We start from the raw sequence: 20,397 nt of genomic DNA, 5'->3' as shown, positions 1-20,397 counted from the left end.
TGTTTACATTTACTGAATTTTCTGTTTCCTCTTCGTTTACTGCTCTCACGTCAAATGAAACAAAATAGATTTCTGTGGCCGGGAGCTATCAAGTGAATTAAAATACAGTCACATAATTACTAATATATGTTATTAGTTTCAGATTTTATTTTATTTCCAGTTTTCTGACAGGCATGCATTAATTGCCTTGTAGAACAATGAAGCTGTTTCTGCCGGTTTGTTAAAGAAATTTGGTTTTTATTAAGCTTTTATGCTGAGGCAGTCATTGTGTTTGAAACAAAGTGTTTAGTTCCACACTATTGGCTAATTTCAACTGCACGCTGCATTTCAAGTGCACGTTTTCATCTTCTAGTACGTATGGCAGTATGCCACAATGGAAAATCAAAAATGAGTTAATACAGTACTGGCACTCCAATAAAAATTTACATTCCAAAGCCCACACTGAAAAATTTAATATCAGGTCAAGGCCTACTTCATTGGGAATCTGGACATAAGAATGTGCTCTTTAAGTATGCACTTTAAATGTGCCATTTTAGTATGGTACACGAAATGCCGATGCTCTTGGAGTATCCTCTGATGTCTTTTTTCTTTTGTGACATAATGTAAGATCTTTTAATGTTTTACACGTACGAACATAGGGGCTTCCTGCGTTAATAGCAGCTGCCAAAGCACGGTGGCGCGTTATCTGGCGCTCTCTGAAACAAACCTATTTGTAACAGGTCGCGGGAAAATATTACAAATGGTGGTTTGAAAAGCGTTACTTTCAAAGTAAATTTCCTTTCGCGCAAGTTGAACTATGTGTAAGAATGTACGATGAATTTCTTAAATCACAGAGCTTTTGATGACGAGCCATTTAGAAGTATTTCGAGCCCAGAAGATCAGACATTAATGTCCTTATTATGAGCAAATTGATGTAGTACTACAGGAAGCTCTCTCTCCTCTGCGGTAGCGAATTTATTTGTGGAAAACTTTGAGGGCAAATCACTGAACTCAGCTAAACATTTTACTGGCACATTTGTGTGATAGATCTTAAAGCGTAACATGCGCAAAAAATATGAACATTATATATCAAAGCTTAGGTTCTCTTGCAGATTATTAACCTTAGAGACCAATATTGGTTTTCTTGTATCAATGCTATGTATATTAATTTAAAACATTAATTTTTCCTGTTTGTGTATCTGCGCTACTTAACAGTGATGTTGCTATTAGCTGACTACATCGCGTGTCCTGTGGTCTGAACATCTGGTGTCATCGGCTGGCGGGATCAAGTGACAAGAGCTAGGACTGGCTTACAAAAGCGCATCGCAATCTCGATTACAAGATTTTGGAAAGTGACATGCGGTGTTTGGTGGAATTCGAATTTATACTCTTGTAATACGAAAATATGCAGTGTACATGTTGCTGCACATCAAAAATCTTTCCAAAAGGAGTTTTCTTCCCAAAGATTCGTTTCCTAAAGTGCCGTGAAAGTCTACGTCCTTGTATAAAAACATAACCATTCAAAGGATTGAAAAGTTTTACTGTTCCAAGGGAAATTATACTGTCACATAATTACATGGAAAAAGTGTGTTTTCATCTGGGAGAAAGTGTATTTTTAACCGGGAAATTCGGGGAAAAATCCGACATTTTTTTTTTCCTTGTCCCCATGTACACCCTGTATTAAAGAGAATGCCTGCACTACACTTGTCTGTCCTCTTTTGAAATATTGCTGCACTATATGGGAGGTGAGGGTATCATCTGGAGTGCCCCACGGAAGTGTGGTAGGTCCGCTGTTGTTTTCTATCTACATAAATGACCTTTTGGATAGCGTTAATAGCAATGTGGGGCTGTTTGCTGTTGATGCTGTGGTGTACGGGAAGATGTCGTCGTTGAGTGACTGTAGGAGGATACAAGATGACTTGGACAAGATTTGTGATTGTTGTAAAGAATGGCAGCTAACTCTAAATATAAATAAATATAAATTAATGCAGATGAATAGGAAAAAGAATCCCATAATGTTTGAATACTCCATTAGTATTGTCGTGCTTGACACAGTCATGTCGATTAAATATTTGGGCATAACATTGCAGAGCGATATGAAGTGCGACAAGCATGTAATGGCAGTTGTGGGGAAGGCGGATAGTCATCTTCGGTTCATTGGTAGAATTTTGGGAAGATGTGGTTCATCTGTAAAGGAGACTGCTTATAAAACACTAATACGAGGTCATATTAGTGTTTTATAAGCAGTCTTGAGTACTGCTCGAGCATTTGGGATCCCTATCGGGTCGAATTGAGGGAGGACATAGAAGCAATTCAGAGGCAGGCTGCTAGATTTGTTACTGGTAGGTTTGATCATCATGCGAGTATTACAGAAATGCTTCAGGAACTTGGGTGGGAGTCTCCAGAGGCAAGGAGGCGTTCTTTTTGTGAACCACTATGAGGAAATTTAGAGAACCAGCATTTGAGGCTGACTGCAGTGCAATTGTACTGCTGTCAACTTATATTTCGCGGAAAGACCACAAAGATAAGATAAGAGAGATTAGGGCTCGTACAGAGGCATATAGGCAGTCATTTTTCCCTCGTTCTGTTTGGGAGTGGAACAGGGAGAGAAGAAGCTAGTTGTGGTACGACGTACCCTCCTCCACGCACCGTATGGTGGATTGCGGAGTATGTATGTAGATGTAGATCCTTACCGACAGGATTAATGCAGTTGCCGATAAAGTTCAAAGAAGGGAAGCATGTGTTCATATCTCTAAAACTGAATCCCTTGCTCTCCAGCACCTGGAGGAGCATTCTAGACACAAGCTCCATAAGTTATATGAGATGCTGACATCCTACTGTTGTCTCAAGACACCACTATCTAACCTGTATCCTATCCGCAGTGTCCCTCCTCATCAACTGCTCATAGCACCCAAAACCTGCCTAGATGACCTGCCACATCCCCCAAAACTACCTCCCAACACTGCACTGAATCCAGAGCTGAAACATACCCAGAAGACTGTTGTTAAACCTTCCACCAAAACTTTCAACCCTCATAGAAGTTTCAGTCCTATCCAAAGGCTCTGCACCCAAATATAACTATGTTGGACATGTGAAACACTTATTCACCTTCACCCGATCCCTTCATTAGAAACAGTTCTTTGCCACCAGTCCCTCCAACTAAAGCCAACCTAATCCTAACATTGAACTCTGATTCTCCCAGTCGGCTGTTTTCATGGCTTTTGTAATGGCATAGCATGTTAGATAATCAGTGCAAACAATTATCCATTTATTGCCACTAGCAGGCGTTGGAAATCGTCCGAGGAGGTGAATCCCAACACGATGGAAAGGCGTTTCGCCTGGTGAAATTGGTATGAGTTGGCCAGGTGGTTTCTGAGGAACTGCCTTTCTCCTGTTGCACTCTCAACAGTGCAACACATAGTGACGGGCACTTAAATAAACCTGGCCAGAAAAATCTCTTGCGGATTCTATCATATGTCTTCATAAATCCTAAATGTCCAGCTTCAGCTATTTCATGGAATTTCTGTAGAACATCTAAGCGCTTGTGTTCAGGAATCGCTCATTCCAAACGGATCAAAGTTTTTCTTCTAAAGAAATCTATTAACTACCTTAAATTGTCCTTTCACATCTTCTGAGCGATTTAAGGCAAGCATAATTTGAGATATCTTGGCCTCCTTCTGCTCAGAGGAGAGATCCTGGAGTGCAGCGAGACAGTCACTGTCTTCATCAAAGTCTTGATGGTCTTGCACAGGGTTTCTTGAGAGATATTTTAAAATATTAAAAAACTAAAAACCTGCTCGATTGCGAAAAAAGCACTAGGTGCTTTTTTCGCAATCCAGGCGGGTTTTCAGTTTTTTAATATATTAACCAACGATTGCTGATGTGCTGCGATGTTGAAAGTTCTTTCTTGAGAGACAGTCGGCATCTTGGTGTTTTCTTCCACTTTTGTACACTATGATAATGTCATACTCTTCAAGACGTAGTGCCCATCTTGCGAGTCGCCCTGTTGGATCCTTAAGACCTGTCAACCAACAAAGGGAATGACAGTCTGTAACAACTGTGAATGGCCTTCCATAGAGATACTGTCGAAGCATGCACATGGCCCAGATCACAGTAAGACATTCATTCTCTTTCTGTAGTTTAGTGGTTTCTCTCAGCTTTTGAAAGTGTCTTAGAAGCATAGGCTATAACCTTCTCTATTACAATCGAAATTTGCACCAGAACAGCACTGATCCCTTACCCGCTGGCATCTGTATGTAGTTCTGTAGGTGCTCTCTCATTATACAGACCAAATACAGGGTCAGTCATCAGAGCTTTTCGCAGCACAACGAAAGAATCTTGTTGAGCACCACCCCAGATAAATTTAGCATCAGCTTTTAACAAATCTTGGAGTGGCCTGGCTTTGACACAAAAGTCTTCGATAAAACGACGGTAATAAGAACATAATCCGAGGAAGCTTCTCACATCTCTAATACTTTTAGGAATAAGAAATTCCATTATAGATCTCGCCATTTCTGAGTCTGGCCGCAAACCTTTGTTTGACACAAGATGTCCAAGCATTTAGATTTCTTTTGCTCCAAAGAGACAAAGAGTTTAAGTTTGGTTTGTTGGAGACACTTAAGAACGGCCCTTAGTCTTTTTATCTGTTCATGAAACGTCTCTGAGAACAATATAATATCATCTAAATAACAAAGACACATCGTCCACTTCAGGTGCCTTAGAAGATTATCGATCATCTGTTCAAAAGTTGCTGGTGCATTACACAAACCAAACGGCAGTACCTTAAACTCATACAGGTCCTCAGGTGCATTGAATGCAGTTTTCTGGAGGGACTTAACCTCCTTCAGACAATCTAGTGTATCATCTATTCATGGGAGAGGGTAAAGGTCCTTTTTAGTTATCTTATTGAGTTTCCTGTAATCAACACAAAAGTGCCAACTGCCATCCTTCTTCCTGACGAGGACCACTGGTGATGACCATGGGCTCTGCAAAGGCTGAATAATGTCATTCTTCATCATTTTCTCTACCTCATCACGAATTATTCAACGTTCCATTGCTGACACATGGTATGCTGTCTGGCTTATTGGTTGATGGTCTTCCGTGCTAATCCTGTGCTTCACCGTTGATTTGTCTAATTTGCTCTTCACCTGTGGATTCAAACATTCAGAGAACCCTTGAAGAATGGCAAGTAGATTCTTCCATTGTTCGTTAGTGAGATCTGGTGATAGTTGAGCTAGTAAATCTTGTCTCGTAATGGTAGCATTAATTTTGCCCACAGGCTCAGCATGAGAGGTTTTTATGACGCTCAGCTGTTCTTCAATTATCGGCTCAGCGTTTGCTATGCAGGTGTGTCTAGGAAGGATTTGCGGTTCTCGGTGACATTCATTTGTCCACAATTCATTGAATCCATTCTTAAATGAGATGACACAGGCTGGGATGACCAAGTTATTCTTTAGTGGTATGCTTCTCTTACATTCCACTGCAAGATCCATGGGTTGATTCATGACATGACACATGACAATTACCTTTCTAGTCCTGACTGCAGGAATGATCACTTCATCCTGCCCACATAGTCTCCACACACTCAGATGTGCATCTTCCTGTCCACTGTATCTCATCTCATCTAGCATGATCTTTGAGCGACCACAATCTATAATAGTCTGAGAAACTTTCAAAAGTCCCATCCGAGAATGACATCATGACTACACTCTTGTAAGATGACGAATTCTAAGGGCTGTGTATGTCCACTTATACCCACATGAATGACACATCTACCTGTAGGTTTTACAAATTTCCCATAAGCCACCTTCAGCAGAAATGTTTTGTTGTCGAGAAATACGGTTTTCTGTAACTGGCGGTGGTACTTCTCCGAATTGACTGAGTATGATGCTCCAAAGTCCACAAGAGTTTGGGTTGGTCGGCCATCCATGAGGATATCGACGTAGTTTCCTATCATTTTTGTACTGATCGATGGCGGAGGATTTTTCTCTTTGGCGGCCTCACCTCCAAGGAAGATTGCACCCTTTAGTTTTCCAGGTTGTGGCGGCTAGGTGATCAGCTGTAGATTCTAAACGGCGATTGAGACTTTGATCGACATGTTGGGGAGCGTCCTTTCCAGAGGCTAGGTTGCAGTGATGGTGACATAAGTCTTCTTGCACCCACAACTTCTTGTTCATCTTCGTCGGCCAGGAGTTGGCATCGGCTAAGATACGTCTGCTGTCTTTCTCGACAATAACGCACCACACGTCCCGGTCGTCTGCAGTGGAAACGTATTGGTTGGTCATCCTGGGTCCTTCAGACGTCAGTCTTCCTTGGTGCCCAAACAGGTTTCTCATGTGGCATTGTGGAAATGTAACTTCGTCTGGGTCTTGAGTCTTGACTTTTTCACCATTTTAAAGGGAAATGAAGGACGAGTGATTGGATTCAATGTCTGTTCCACTTCATCCCTTTATGACCTCTTGAAGTGTCCCAGTTTTTTACTCGCTGTGCAATCCAAGTGCCTTCTGAACTTCCGCTCTCAATATATGATGATGAACACTTGTGAAATCAGTTGCTTCCTCCATCACAGACATCGTTACGATGTTTGGAAGCTGATCAAACTTCTTGCGTGTAATTCTTTTTTGATGCATTTTCTCGATATACTGGCACCATTTTGTGAAGCCATTTTGTTGAAACCTCCTTCAGGAGTAGGGCTTGATACATGTCCTCAGTAACACGCTTCATGAGAATTGCAACCTTATCTTCCCTCTTCATTCTAGGATCCACTATTTTCTATAGCTCCAAGGTGTCTTGAATGTAGGATGCTGTAGTTTCTCCTGGACACTGTGCCCTGCACTTTAGTTTATCTTCAGCCTTGTGTGTCGCCGAAATACTTGCGCAGTTGTGCCTGGAATACTTCCCAATTTGTGAACTTGTCCTCGTTATTCTCATACCATTGCTTGGCAGTGCCCTCCAAGTAGAAAAATACGTTAGCCAAACACACGGTGTCATCCCATTTGTTAAATTTGGCTATACGTTCATATACCTTCAGCCAATTGTTTGGATCTTGGCCTATTGTCACCAGAGAACCCGGAAGGATGTCTCAAGTCGTGGCACACAGTTGCTGTCATCGTAATGTCCTCTTATTCTTCTGTCTCCAAAAGATTGCGATCTGCTAAATATGGCTCGAACTCAGGTTTCTCGCCACGTAAACAGGAGTTCTGTCATGGCCTGATGGGAGCCTCTGTCTCATAGATAATGTGCGTTATCACAAATTCCAATATCCAGGACCTCCACCTGAATAATGTCGTGTAGAAGGTGTAATTAGGTGAATGATGAATGCGAACTTCACTTAACGAAGGTTTATTCAGCACTTGCACATACAAGAGTGCGGAGCGAACTGCCTCTGGACAGAACACGTACAGTATACAGGGTGTTACAAAAAGGTACGGCCAAACTTTCAGGAAGCATTCCTCACACACAAATAAAGAATAGATGTTATGTGGACATGTGTCCGGAAATGCTTAATTTCCATGTTAGAGCTCATTTTGATTTCGTCAGTATGTACTGTACTTCCTCGATTCACCGCCAGTTGGCCCATTGAAGGATGGTAATGTTGACTTCGGTGCTTGAGTTGACATGCGACTCATTGCTCTACAGTACTAGCATCAAACACATCTGTACGTAGCATCAACAGGTTAGTGTTCATCAGGAACTTGGTTTTGCAGTCAGTGCGATGTTTACAAATGCGGAGTTGGCAGATGCCCATTTGATGTATGGATTAGCACGGGGCAATAGCCGTGGCGCGGTACATTTGTATCGAGACAGATTTCCAGAATGAAGGTGTCCCGACAGGAAGACGTTCAGAGCAGTTGATCGACGTCTTAGGGAGCACGAAACATTCCAGCCTATGACTCGCGACTGGGGAAGACCTAGAATGACGAGGACACCTGCAATGGATGCTGCAATTCTTCGTGCAGTTGATGATAACCCTAATGCCAACGTCAGAGAAGTTGCTGCTGTACAAGGTAACGTTGACCACGTCACTGTATGGAGAGTGCTATGGGAGAACCAGTTGTTTCTGTACCACGTACATCGAGTGCAGGCACTATCAGCAGCTGATTGGCCTGCACAGGTACACTTCTGTGAATGGTTCATCCAACAATGTGTCAATCCTCATTTCAGTGCAAATGTTCTCTTTACGGATGAGGCTTCATTCCAACATGATCAAATTGTAAATTTTCACAATCATCATGTGTGGGCTGATGAGAATTCGCACACAATTGTGCAATCATGTCATCAACACAGATTTTCTGTGAACGTTCTGTTACTGTGTGTTTCCATTCCATGATAAATGTGACTTGAAGAGAAGTAATAAAATGAGTTCTAACATGGAAAGTAAGTGTTTCCAGACACATGTCCACATATTTTATTTATTTGTGTGTGAGGAATGTTTCCTTAAAGTTTGGCTGTACCTTTTTGTAACACCCTGTATACACAACTACAGAATATTCCAGTTCAATGATTCTTGACATTTGTGGATATTTCTAGAATATACTTGGACCAAATATAGAAATTAAAATTGCACAGTCCAGGTGAGTTTTGAAGTCACAACCCTTCATGCAACAGTTTAGTATCATAACCACTACACCACAGTGCTACTCAGCTTCTTTTGTGGCAATATTAATTTTTGTCTTAACTACCTTTTTTGCTTACTAAGCATGTTTGTGTAGCATCACTATTTTTAATCATTACCATCATCCTAATAGCACAGCTGCGAAATGTGTATCTTCACTGTCACAGATATTTTGCTGTTTCTGCAATATATATTATGATTTCTGAAGTTGTGGTTATGGTGGAATCTGCAACTGCAGCTGTTTTCTTTTCTGAATACATATCAGATTTCGCATGTGGTAATATTGCACTGTTTCTTACTTCCAAACATATCGTCGGTCTGATTGCCTGCTTAGAACCATCAGGTGGCACACCCAATTTCGTACCTGTCATGGCTCATGTTGAGCGCAGTGACAAAATTGCTACAGAAAACAGATAAGTATGCCACTGGCCACTTCAGGCTTTTATCGTTTCTTGGGGAAATGGGTACCACTTTTGTGTATTTGTCCAATTGTAAAGTCAATTCAAATGTATTCAGGCAAACTGCAGTTTAAATGTGGTAGATGTTCATAAACAGACAAATTATGTGTCATGAATTCCCATCGTTGGCGACATGAAGTAATGTAATTGCCGTACGACCTTACAGCGAAACCTTGAGATGTGGTGGTCCAGATTGCTGTACACACCGGTACTTCTAATACCCAGTAGCACCTCCTCTTGCATTGATGAATGCTTGTACTTCTCATGACATGGTACCCACGAGTCCATCTACATCTACATGGTTACTTTGAAATTCATACTTAAGTGCCTGGAAGAGGGCACTGTTGATCCAGATCGTCCCACTCCTCAACAGCGATTTTGTGTACAACCCTCAGAGTGGTTGGTGGGTCACATCATCCATAAACAGCCCTTTTCTATCTATCCCAGAGAGGTTCGATAGGATTCATGTCTGGAGAACATGCCGGCCACACTTGTCTAGCGATGTTATCCTGAAGGAAGTCATTCACAAGATGTGCACGATGGGGGTGCGAGTTGTCATCCATGAAGATAAATGCCTTGTCAGTATGCTGCCGATATGGTTGTACTACCGGTTGGAGGATGACATTCATGTATCGTCTTCCAGGTGTCTTCCAAGACCATCAGTGGCATATGTTGGCCCCACAAAATGCTACCCCAAAACAGCAGGGAACCTCCACCTTGCTGCACTCGCTGGACAGTGTATCTAAGGCGTTCAATCTGACCGGGTTGCCTCCAAACATGTCTCCAACAATTGTCTGATTAAAGGCGTATGCGACACTCATTGGTGAAGAGAATGTGATACCAATCCTGAGCGGTCCATTCGGCATGTTGTTGGGCCCATCTGTACTGCACTGCACTGTGTCATGGCTGCAAAGATTGACCTTGCCTTGGACTTCAAGAGTGAAGTTGCGCATCATGCAGCCTATTGCGTACAGTTTGAGTCGTAACGTGAAGTCCTGTGGCTGTACAAGAAGCATAATTCAACATGGTGCCATTGCTGTCAGGGTTTCTCCGACCCTTAATCTGTAGGTAGTGGTCATCCACTGCAGTAGTAGCCCTTGGGTGGCCTGAACGAGGCATGTCATCAGCAGTTCCTGTCTCTCTGTATCTCCTCCATGTCCGAACAACACGTAATTAGCTGCCGCTCGCTATCCCCCTCCCCACACTAATCGCAGTTGAGCTCAAAGCCAAGCTGGTCCGCTGGTGTTGCTATTAGCCCTCCATAGTGCTGCACTTGAGCAGCTGTAAAAGACAGACTGCAATATCTTCAAGGGTACAGGTCTTATGTAACAACACTAATTAATACGTAAATAAAAGTAACATTTGTTGGCACTATCTTCACAATGGGTCTTGACACTAATTTACTCTCATGATAACAGTTACAGTCAGTTTAATATGATTTATTTCATTTTCTAGACATTTAATTCTGGCTTGTTTTCCTTTTTTGTTTCATCTAAATGCCACCATATTGTTCTAAAGCTGATTAAATGGTTTGAATGGTGTTAGTTTTTATCTAGTACTCTAAAACGTAAACGGCAACCAAATTTTTCGTTTGCATTCCAGTTGGTAAATCATTAGTGTCATATAATCAATTATTATTATTATCCCCCCCCCCCCCCCCCCCCTATCGTTTTGGGCTGCTATGGACCACGAAGATTTTTCTCTCTTCCCTGATTGTGTTTTCCTCTTTTGGCAGTAGATTTTCAGTTTGCCTGACTGTGCTTCTTCTCTCTATTTTGACCATTTGCAGACAGGACATGGAACTGGCATAGTAAGCGAAATAAGATTTTTAGTAATTTTGACTTTTTCTCTCAAAACTTCTTGACCCTGAATGTAATCAAATGAAATTTCAACTTCCTGTAAATCCTTTTTAACTTGGGTTGCCCATTTTGAATACAATTTTGTTTTTGAACTTCATGCACGTATGCAATAAGTAAGTCTTTGCAGGTTAATTCTTTCCAGATGAGCAAAAAACATCATTTTCCACTTCCTCATTCTGGTAAAAATGGCTTCTGTATGTTGGTATAACTCACAGTACTGTCTTCGGCGGAATTCTCCGTTTTCTTTGACAGGGCCAAGGATCTTCCTCAAAATTTTCTGGTCTTTTATTTAAAGTTTTCGTAGTGGTCCTTTCTTCATCATGTTTAAACATTCTGATGGATACAAAGCTGATGGTCTAATTACATTGTTATAATGACAAAGTTTTAGGTTTAAAGACAGGCTTTTGCTTTTGTATAAGTCTTTGCATAGATGAATAGCAGCTTCTAGTTAGAACACCTACTTTCTACAGCTGCATTTTCTGAACCGTCAGGTGTAATTATTTCTCCAAGATATTTCAGTTTCTTCGAATGCTTGATTTTCTCTTGTATTTCAACATGAGGAGGAGCGTTGATGTTTGTGATGAATTTAGTTTTGTTAAATGATATTTTTAGGCCTGTATTAGCAGCAATTGATTGTAGGCTTGACACTTGAACCTTAGCTTCGTCAATATTATTTGCAATAAGTGCCAGATCATCAGCAAAAGCCAAACAGTTTCAACTGAGGCCATTTCTTTTGTGTCCAATTTGAATCCCATAACATGGGGGTATGGTTGTTTTCCACTCTCTGAGTATCTTTTCCAAGACACAGTTGAAAAGCAATGGAGAGAGCAGGTCACCTTGTCTCACCCCTGTACAGATTTCAAATGGTTCTGATAGTTCACCACTGAACTTGACCTTTGACACTGTGTTATTTAAAGTGGCGCTTATAAGCTTGATTGTTTCCCTACCTAGTCCAAATTCGCAAGGGTGTTCTTTATTGTTTCTCGCAATTGAGTCATACCCCTTCTTAAAGTTGACAAAGGTCACAACAAACGTTTTTGATCTTGATTTGGTGTACGATATAACAGATTTTGGATCTGCTCTGCACAGGATCTTTATGTCCTGAAACCAGCTTGATATTTGCACAGTTGTTGATCTAAGACTGATTCAGCTCTGTTTAACAACAGTCTGGAAAAGATCTTGTACGTCGTTGGTAGCAAAGCGATTCCTTGGTAATTATTCAGATCAATCTTATCGCCTTTTTTATGAAGTAGGTGAATAATTGCTATGGTCCAATCTGGAGGTAGAGTTTCAGTTTCCCAAATCTTCACTATGATAGCATGGATATGTTTTATTGCTCATGATGTGCGTATTTCCACATTTCAGCCAAGATACAATCCTCACCTCCAGATTTGTTATTTTTCAAGCCTTGTATAGTTTTCATGATTTCATCTGATGTGGGAGGGGGACTATCTGCAGGAGGAACAGTAGCATAGATATCAAGTTTTTCATTTGGATTTTCTGCATTCAGTAGGGATGAAAAATAATTTCCAAAAGCTGCAGCACATGATTTGTCATTCAAATTTAGTTTTCCGTCGAGTCCTCTTATATGTAACGTAGGAGGTTTAAAGTTTGATAGTTGTGATTTAAAGGCTTTATAAAATTCCCAAGTGTGATGTCTTGTAAAATTTGCTTCTATTTCATTGATTTGGTTTTTGTTGAAGAGTGTCTTAGCTGTTCTCAATATTTTTGGTGTACCTTCCCTAACCTTCAAGAAGTTTTCATGATTTTTGGAGGTTTTCTTGCTATTCCATTTTATGTAAGCCTGTCTTCGCTTTTCAATTGCTTCATTAAAATCTTCGTTCCACCATGGGTGTTTATATTTTTTATTGGTCAGTATAGTTTCAGTGGCTGATTGTACCATGACTTCTTTAATTCTGTTCCAGTCCGTTTTATTTTGTTTGCTGTGTAGAGATTCTGTTAATTTGTTGTTGACGTCTTTCAGTTTACTTATATCAAATTTTGGAGGTCTGTTTTTTCTTGAAATATTGGAAAGGTTCTTTCTGCTATCTAGGATGATATTCATTTTTACCAGAGACAAGTAATGATCAGAATTAATGTTGGAATTCCTCAAAACTTTAACATTAAAAAATTTCCCTAGTGGATTTTTTAGAAATAACTACATGGTCTAGCTGGAATTCTCCAAACATTGTGTTAGGGTGTTTCCAAGTTTTGGCTTTTGAGATAGACGCTTGAAGGATGTGGATTTTAAAAGAAGATAACAGTTCTTACACATATCATTCTTACAAATATCAGTTAGTCGCTCACCATTTTTACTTGTTCTTTTATGTGCAGGGTAGTCACCAACAATTTGTTTATACTTCTTTTTTCTACCAATTCGTGCATTAAAATTGCCCATCAAAATTATGGAATGGTGTTTTGGAACTTTGACAGGTGTTTCTTTTAGTTTTTCCCCAATTTTATCAAGTGATTCTGATTCTTTTTTGTTTGATTTATTTGTGGGAGCATGGAAATTTACTATTGTATGAGCTTTATTCATTGATTTGAAAGAGAGTCTTGACATTCTTCCACAACTTGAAGAGAAATCCAAGACTGAATCGATCATTTTCTTGTTGACAATAAAGCAAGTGCCTAGATGTAGTATATTTTTTGTGACTCTTTTGCCACGTTTTGCTTTGAATATTCTAAAGCCGTCTGATTCAAAACAACATTCATCTTTGAATCTGGTCTCCTGCACAGCTGATATAATTACATTTTTTTCTCTTTGTATGTTTAGCGTATGTTTCAATTTTCCAACTTGAAGAAGAGAGTTTATACTTATGGTTGCCAAGAAAGTCATGTTTCTTATGACATAATGTTGCAGAATCCACAGGTCTGCTTGTCCCATGAACGGGAGTGGATTGATTACCACCTGGGGTATGTAATCCAAGCGGTTGTGTTTCCATCATGAAAAGAGAATAAAAATAAAAATAAGGAAATTTTGGGTTATCCCGAAGGATAACGGGATTTTGACTAATGAGGTAGTGAGCCCCACAATGTGTGAAATTCAGCCGCCCATTCTGGGTCAGACGCTGTTTGCAGCAGCTTATTCTGAGACGGACGCTACAGTTCACTAGTTTTGGTCCACCCTCGCTATTTCATTTCACCAGTATCACCCATATCTGAGAGACATTCCCCAGTCTGCCACCCACGGAGGCGCCTGATGGGGGACTAGTTAGTAATGCTGGTTCCTCCGCCCTTTCTGCCGTTGAGGTGTCACCCTCTTCTGTCTTCCAGGCCGTTGACCATCCCAGATCAGAAGTATAGGTTGTGAAATGAAAGACTGCTAGCCCTCGAAACCTAATAGCATCAGGGTTGGAAAGAAACAAGAGGTGACCGATGATGGCCAGATAGGAAAGACAGAGGTGAGGAGCCTGGCATAAGTAAATGGAAGCAATGCCAGGACTCAGCTCTGGGCCCCGTGGTCGCCAGCCACATACTAACGAGGTGTGAGTCCCTGGGGACCGTATAATCAAAGAAAATATAGAGCTGTGTTCAGAATCAAGTAACGTTTTTGAAGGATGACATTTTTGGCCTTTCAGTGTTAGCTCTACTTAAAAAGTTAAAAAGCACCATAATTGTTTGTATACTATATTGATACATGTATGAATATTTTATTTGCAAACTGAAACTTTTATTTGCAAGTCTGTTCAAATACAACAGTAGTTTGTATAATGATGTAATTTAATGCTGTTTCCTCCTGTGTTTCACAAAGTTGTCAGATTTTAAGGGGAGCAATTGATTGTTGTGGTGGCTGGTTCAAAGTTTCTCGCATGCCTCTTGCACTAGTAGTGCGTGATTCAAATATTGTGTTTATTCTAGCGAGGTCGGTATTGCATCTAGCGTTTCAGCGTACCAGAAAATCTTGAATCTGTTCAAGTGCGAGTATTGTTTGCTGTACTTACCCTTCCGAATTCTTCAAAATAAATCTGCATGTGACCTCAGTAGCTCGAGCTTCATCTGGAGATGTACGACAACCCCCGAATCAGTCTCTTAAATAGTGTAAAAATGTTGACCTCTGGAGCAGTAGTTAAATATGTGAATATAAGACATATATATACCAAGCAGGAAAGCGCCGGTAGATAGGCACAATAAATAAAACACACAAACACACACAGAATTTCTAGCTTTCGCAACCGACGGTTGCTTCTTCAGGAAAGAGGGAAGGAGAGGGAAAGACGAAAGGATTTGGGTTTCAAGGGAGAGGGTAAGGAGTCATTCCAATCCTGGGAACGGAAAGACTTACCTTATGGAGAAAAAAGGACAGGTGTACACTCGCACACACACACACACACACACACACGCATATCCATCCGCACATACACAGACACAAGCAGACATTTGTAAAGGCAAAGAGTTCGGGCAGAGATGTCAGTCGAGGCGGAAGTACAGAGGCAAAGAAGTTGTTGAAAGACAGGTGAGGTATGAGCGGCGGCAACTTGAAATTAGCGGAGGTTGAGGCCTGGCGGATATCGAGAAGAGAGGATATACTGAAGGGCGAGTTCCCATCTCCGGAGTTTGGATAGGTTGGTGTTGGTGGGAAGTATCCAGATAACCCAGATGGTGTAACACTGTGCCAAGATGTGCTGGCCGTGCACCAAGGCATGTTTAGCCACAGGGTGATCCTCATTACCAACAAACACTGTCTGCCTGTGTCCATTCATGCGAATGGACAGTTTGTTGCTGGTCATTCCCACATAGAAAGCGTCACAGTGTAGGCAGGTCAGTTGGTAAATCACGTGGGTGCTTTCACACGTGGCTCTGCCTTTGATCGTGTACACCTTCCGGGTTACAGGACTGGAGTAGGTGGTGGTGGGAAGGTGCATAGGACAGGTTTTACCCCGGGGGCAGTTACAAGGGTAGGAGCCAGAGGGTAGGGAAGGTGGTTTGGGGATTTCATAGGGATGAACTAAGAGGTTACGAAGGCTTGGTGGACTGCAGACAGACAGTCTTGGTGGAGTGGGGACGATTTCATGAAGGATGGATCTCATTTCGGGGCAGGATTTTAGGAAATCGTATCCTTGCTGGAGAGCCACATTCAGAGTCTGATCCAGTCCCGGGAAGTATCCTGTCACAAGTGGGGCACTTTTAGGGTTCTTCTGTGAGAGGTTCTGGGTTTGAGGGGATGAGGAAGTGGCTCTGGTTATTTGCTTCATGATTTGGACTACCTTCAGGTAGCTGCTGCTTGTAGCATAGTACACTCAAGCTCATAAATTAAGGATAATTGCAGAATGTGGTGTCACACAACATGGCACTACACTAAACTGGCACTAATAGCATAGGCACATAGTGAACACACACGACACAGATGTGTAAGTCCACGGTATTGGTGATAAGCTGAGAAAACCATTCCGAAATACATGTGCTACGAAATGCCACTATTTCCTGCACATGTACCCCAACATAAATATGGGATATGATCACCATCCACACATACACAGGCCGCACAACAGGTTGGCGTACTTGGGATCAGGTGGTCAAGCAGCTGCTGGGGTATAGCCTCCAATTCTTGCACCAGTGCCTGTCGGAGCTTCTGAAGTATCCTATTGGTTTGATGATATTTCGACTGAGAGCGTCCCAGACATGCTCAGTGGGGTTCAGGTATAGAGAACAGGCAAGTCACTCCATTTGCCTGGTATCTTCTGTTTCAAGGTACTCTTCTATCATGGCAGCTTGGTGGGACCATGTGTTATCATCCATTAGGAGGAAGGTGGGACCCACTGCACCCCTGAAAAGGCGGACATACTGCTGCAAAATGACGTCCCAATACACTTGACCTGTTACAGTTCCCCTGTCAAAGACATGCAGGGGTGTGCGTGCACCAATCATGATCCCACCCTACACCATCAGAGTACAACCTCCATACAGGTCCCTTTCAAGGACATTAAGGGGTTGGTATCTGGTTCCTGGTTCACTCTAGATGGAAACGTGGCGAGAATCACTGTTCAGACTATACCTGGACTCGTCCGTGAACATAACCTGGGACCATGTACTGTGTTCTTGACACCAGGCTTTACAGGCTCTCCTGTGACCAGGGGTCAGTTGAAAGCACCTTGCAGGTCTCCGGGCGAATAAACCATGTCTGTTCAGTCGTCTGTAAACTGTGTGTGTGTAGACAACTGTTCCAGCGGCTGCGGTAATGTCCCAAGCAAGGCTACCTGAAGTACTCCATGGCCGTCTGCGGCACTGATGGTGAGATATTAGTCTTTTTGTGGTGTTGTACACTATGGACGTCCCATACTGTAGTGCCTGGACACGTTTCCTGTCTGCTGGAATCGTTGCCATAATCTTGAGATCACACTTTATGGCACACAGAGGGCCCATGCTATGACCTGCTGTGTTTGACCAGTCTCCATTCGCCCTAGTATTCTACCCCTCATAACGTCATCAGTATGTGTTCTTTGAGCCATTTTCACCACACAGTCATCATTAGCACATCTGAAAAGTCTGCACACTTACTCGCTGCACCTTACTCTGACATGGCACCAACACACCTCTGCGTATGTGAACTGATGCCAGCACCACCGTGCGACGACTGCAGGTCAAATGCACTGCATGGTCATACCCAAAGGTGATTTAAACCTGCAAACCGCCCACCAGAGCATTGTTTCACCATGTATCAGCATTAGCCTTAATTTATGAGCATGAGTGTACATGATAAAATCATTTCAAGAAAACCATTTTCTTAGCTGATACCAGTTTATTTACTACTGGGAATAGATGTTAACTGTTCTGCCACTCTTTGCAATCATGAGTCATACACGTAAGATGCACTAAGTCTGGATAAACTACCTTAAATGATTCCCTGCTTTCAGCAAGTATGGAGTTGCATCTGTGTACATCAGTGCGAACCTCTCTTATGTTACACCATCTGGCCATAGTTCCACAAGTCCATCATTAATGAATCTAGCAATTCTTGAACTACTTGTTGCCTGTAAACGTTTACAGTAACCTAAACAAAGTTTAGATGCAGCCTCAAGAGTCCAACTTGCCACTATTATATTAAGTGATAAATGGCCTACAACATCCAATCTCACATAGCAGAAATCCATATGGATGATGTGCTAATGTCGGCCCTGATTTTTTCAAATGTGTCAACATAGCCAGAATCGAGAACTTCCTAGAGTGGGCTCCTCAGGAATGTTGCAGTGGCAGTATTTCTGGAAGTATTTGAAGTTTCTTCCAGGGTATGTTCCCTGCAACCAATGCAAGATTAAGTTCTTTTTAAAACTCACTATTAAATGTATAAGCTGTCCCTGCAACTGTGTAAGTAGAATTTTTTCTTTGAAAAAATCCATTGCTTATTCCTAACATGTAGATTGCCTTGGAAATGTTGTCTAATTTGAGATTTCATTGTGCATCCTATATGTTTCTCTCAAGGTTTGGCAGAGGAATGTTTTACCGTCAATGGTTAAAGCTCTGTCAGTAGAAATTCATGTTTTTAGCTTCGATGACAGTGAAGACTCAACCGGGGCTATGGTTAAATTACATGCAATTGATTGTTTCACAAAGTGAAGTTTTTGGGAACAAGTAAGAAAGGAAAGTCATTGTTGCCTGCATCAAACTTGTGTAATTTAGCTTTGAGTGTAACAGGATTGTTGACAGCATGAGAAACGCAAAAATAAAAATGAGAAAAACAAATATTAAACATAAATTTTTTTTCTCTCTTTGCTATGTAGTGAAGCTGTGTGTGAATTTTGAAAATGTATAATTATTCTACAGTAATACTAAAGGACATAAAATTATGTAGTATAGTGTGAAAGATGTATTATACCTCAAAATCTGTAAAAATATGTAATTTAAAACTTTGAAATAAGAGCCATTTCAGTGTTACTTGTTGACATTTTAGTTTTTCTTCTAACTACCTATAAAGGAGCAAAACATGTAATTACATAAAATCTGGCTTCAGCTAATCACCAGTTGTTAGCTGTTATTCTACATGTCCTCTAAATTGTAACTCATTCCAATCTTTCTTTTCATGTTCTGTGTAACCAGATCCAGAAGCACAGTATATTTTCGCTGCAGAGTCTTGGGTCACTACCAGCCGTACACCAATTAATCTGTTAGCAACACTTGTTTATTTGTCACAACTTTACAGGCACCGGAACACACCAGCTAGTACTCCAACCGCACTTCTCCTTTCAAGCCTTTTCGACAAGGTGTATTTATACATCTTGTAACAATTATGTTCTTTGACATTGTTATGTTATTTCATGTTTGGTGTTATAATTGTAATAAGTTAACCCAGCAAAAACTGACATTATGGAGTTTTAGTAGAAATTAAAACAAGTAGTACAATGATAATGCGTACTTCCGAAATTAATGATCTTTTACAAGTGCAATTTTGAAACATACATACATACATACATACATACAATTAAGTTCTTATTATTCAGTCCAGAACATTCTCGAATACCTTTTCATAATTTAATTAATTATGTGATTTTATGAAACAATTTTGAGCTGGTAATATTTCTACAACATCAAAATTACAATTCAAAGTTCAGAACGACTTTTTATAACACTTGAAGGCTAAAACGGGGAATAATTATTTACAACCCAAAATCTTTAAATCATGTTACAAAAGATTAATGAATCATTCTTCTAACTTTTTTTATGATATAAAGTGCCCTTCTGAATCAGATTACATCTTTATTTTACACAAATCTTCTCGTTTTCGTAATATGTGGATGTTGCACTGAATTTCTATAACAATGTTCCAGAAACATTAATTACAAGTTTAATTACAGATTTTTAGTTGGTGATTTCCCTAGGAATATGTTGTCATGACTTGCAAAGATACATAAATGTTTAGCTTTTCCAAAATTAATGGTTTACACAGTTAATTTGCATTATGGTAAACAATGAAGTTTTACAAATTGAATTATAATTGCAAAACTGAATGAAAAAGGTTACTAAAATTTATATACTGTTAACACTGATTCCAGAACTTGTTCTTTCTCCTCAAAACATCCCGAAATTCATATCAATGTGGCAATGACTTATCCTAACTGTACATCACTTTGACTAAGAACATACATTAACTGGTCTGTGACACAGTTTAACATTTTTGTCACAACCACTTCACAAAGTTGCACTAAGTGGCCCTATCCACCAAGTGTCCCTGCACACCACCCACATCTGTTTCAGCGTGTATCGCACACTGTGAAACCCACTGTTTCAGGCACTCCACATGACCCAACACAGCCTCTTTCATTGCAGTGTGTTCCGGTATCTGCACACCTTGACTTAGTACACTACAGAATAAAATATTTCATTTCTATTCATTTGTAACTGACATTCTTTAAACTTAGTGCATTACAAATGAGGTTCTCCTGGAGGTCGTGTGGTAATTCATAACATTGTGTTTTAATGTAAACTGTCAGAAAGTGTAAATAAAAATTGAATGGGTTGGCACAAAAAAGTGTTAATTCACAACAGTGTGTTT

The 20,397-nt window shown here is 40.7% G+C and overlaps 1 protein-coding gene across 2 annotated transcripts in view; it reads left to right on the top strand.

Annotated features, from left to right (window-relative positions):
- LOC126269086 (uncharacterized) overlaps positions 1-20,397 on the top strand; it is a 237,165-nt gene that overhangs the window by 123,152 nt on the left and 93,616 nt on the right. The window lies entirely within an intron of this gene.

Source organism: Schistocerca gregaria, chromosome 1 (assembly GCF_023897955.1).
Source record: "Schistocerca gregaria isolate iqSchGreg1 chromosome 1, iqSchGreg1.2, whole genome shotgun sequence".
NCBI classification, from domain to species: Eukaryota; Metazoa; Arthropoda; class Insecta; order Orthoptera; family Acrididae; genus Schistocerca; species Schistocerca gregaria.
This window is presented reverse-complemented; position numbering and strand designations above follow the sequence as displayed.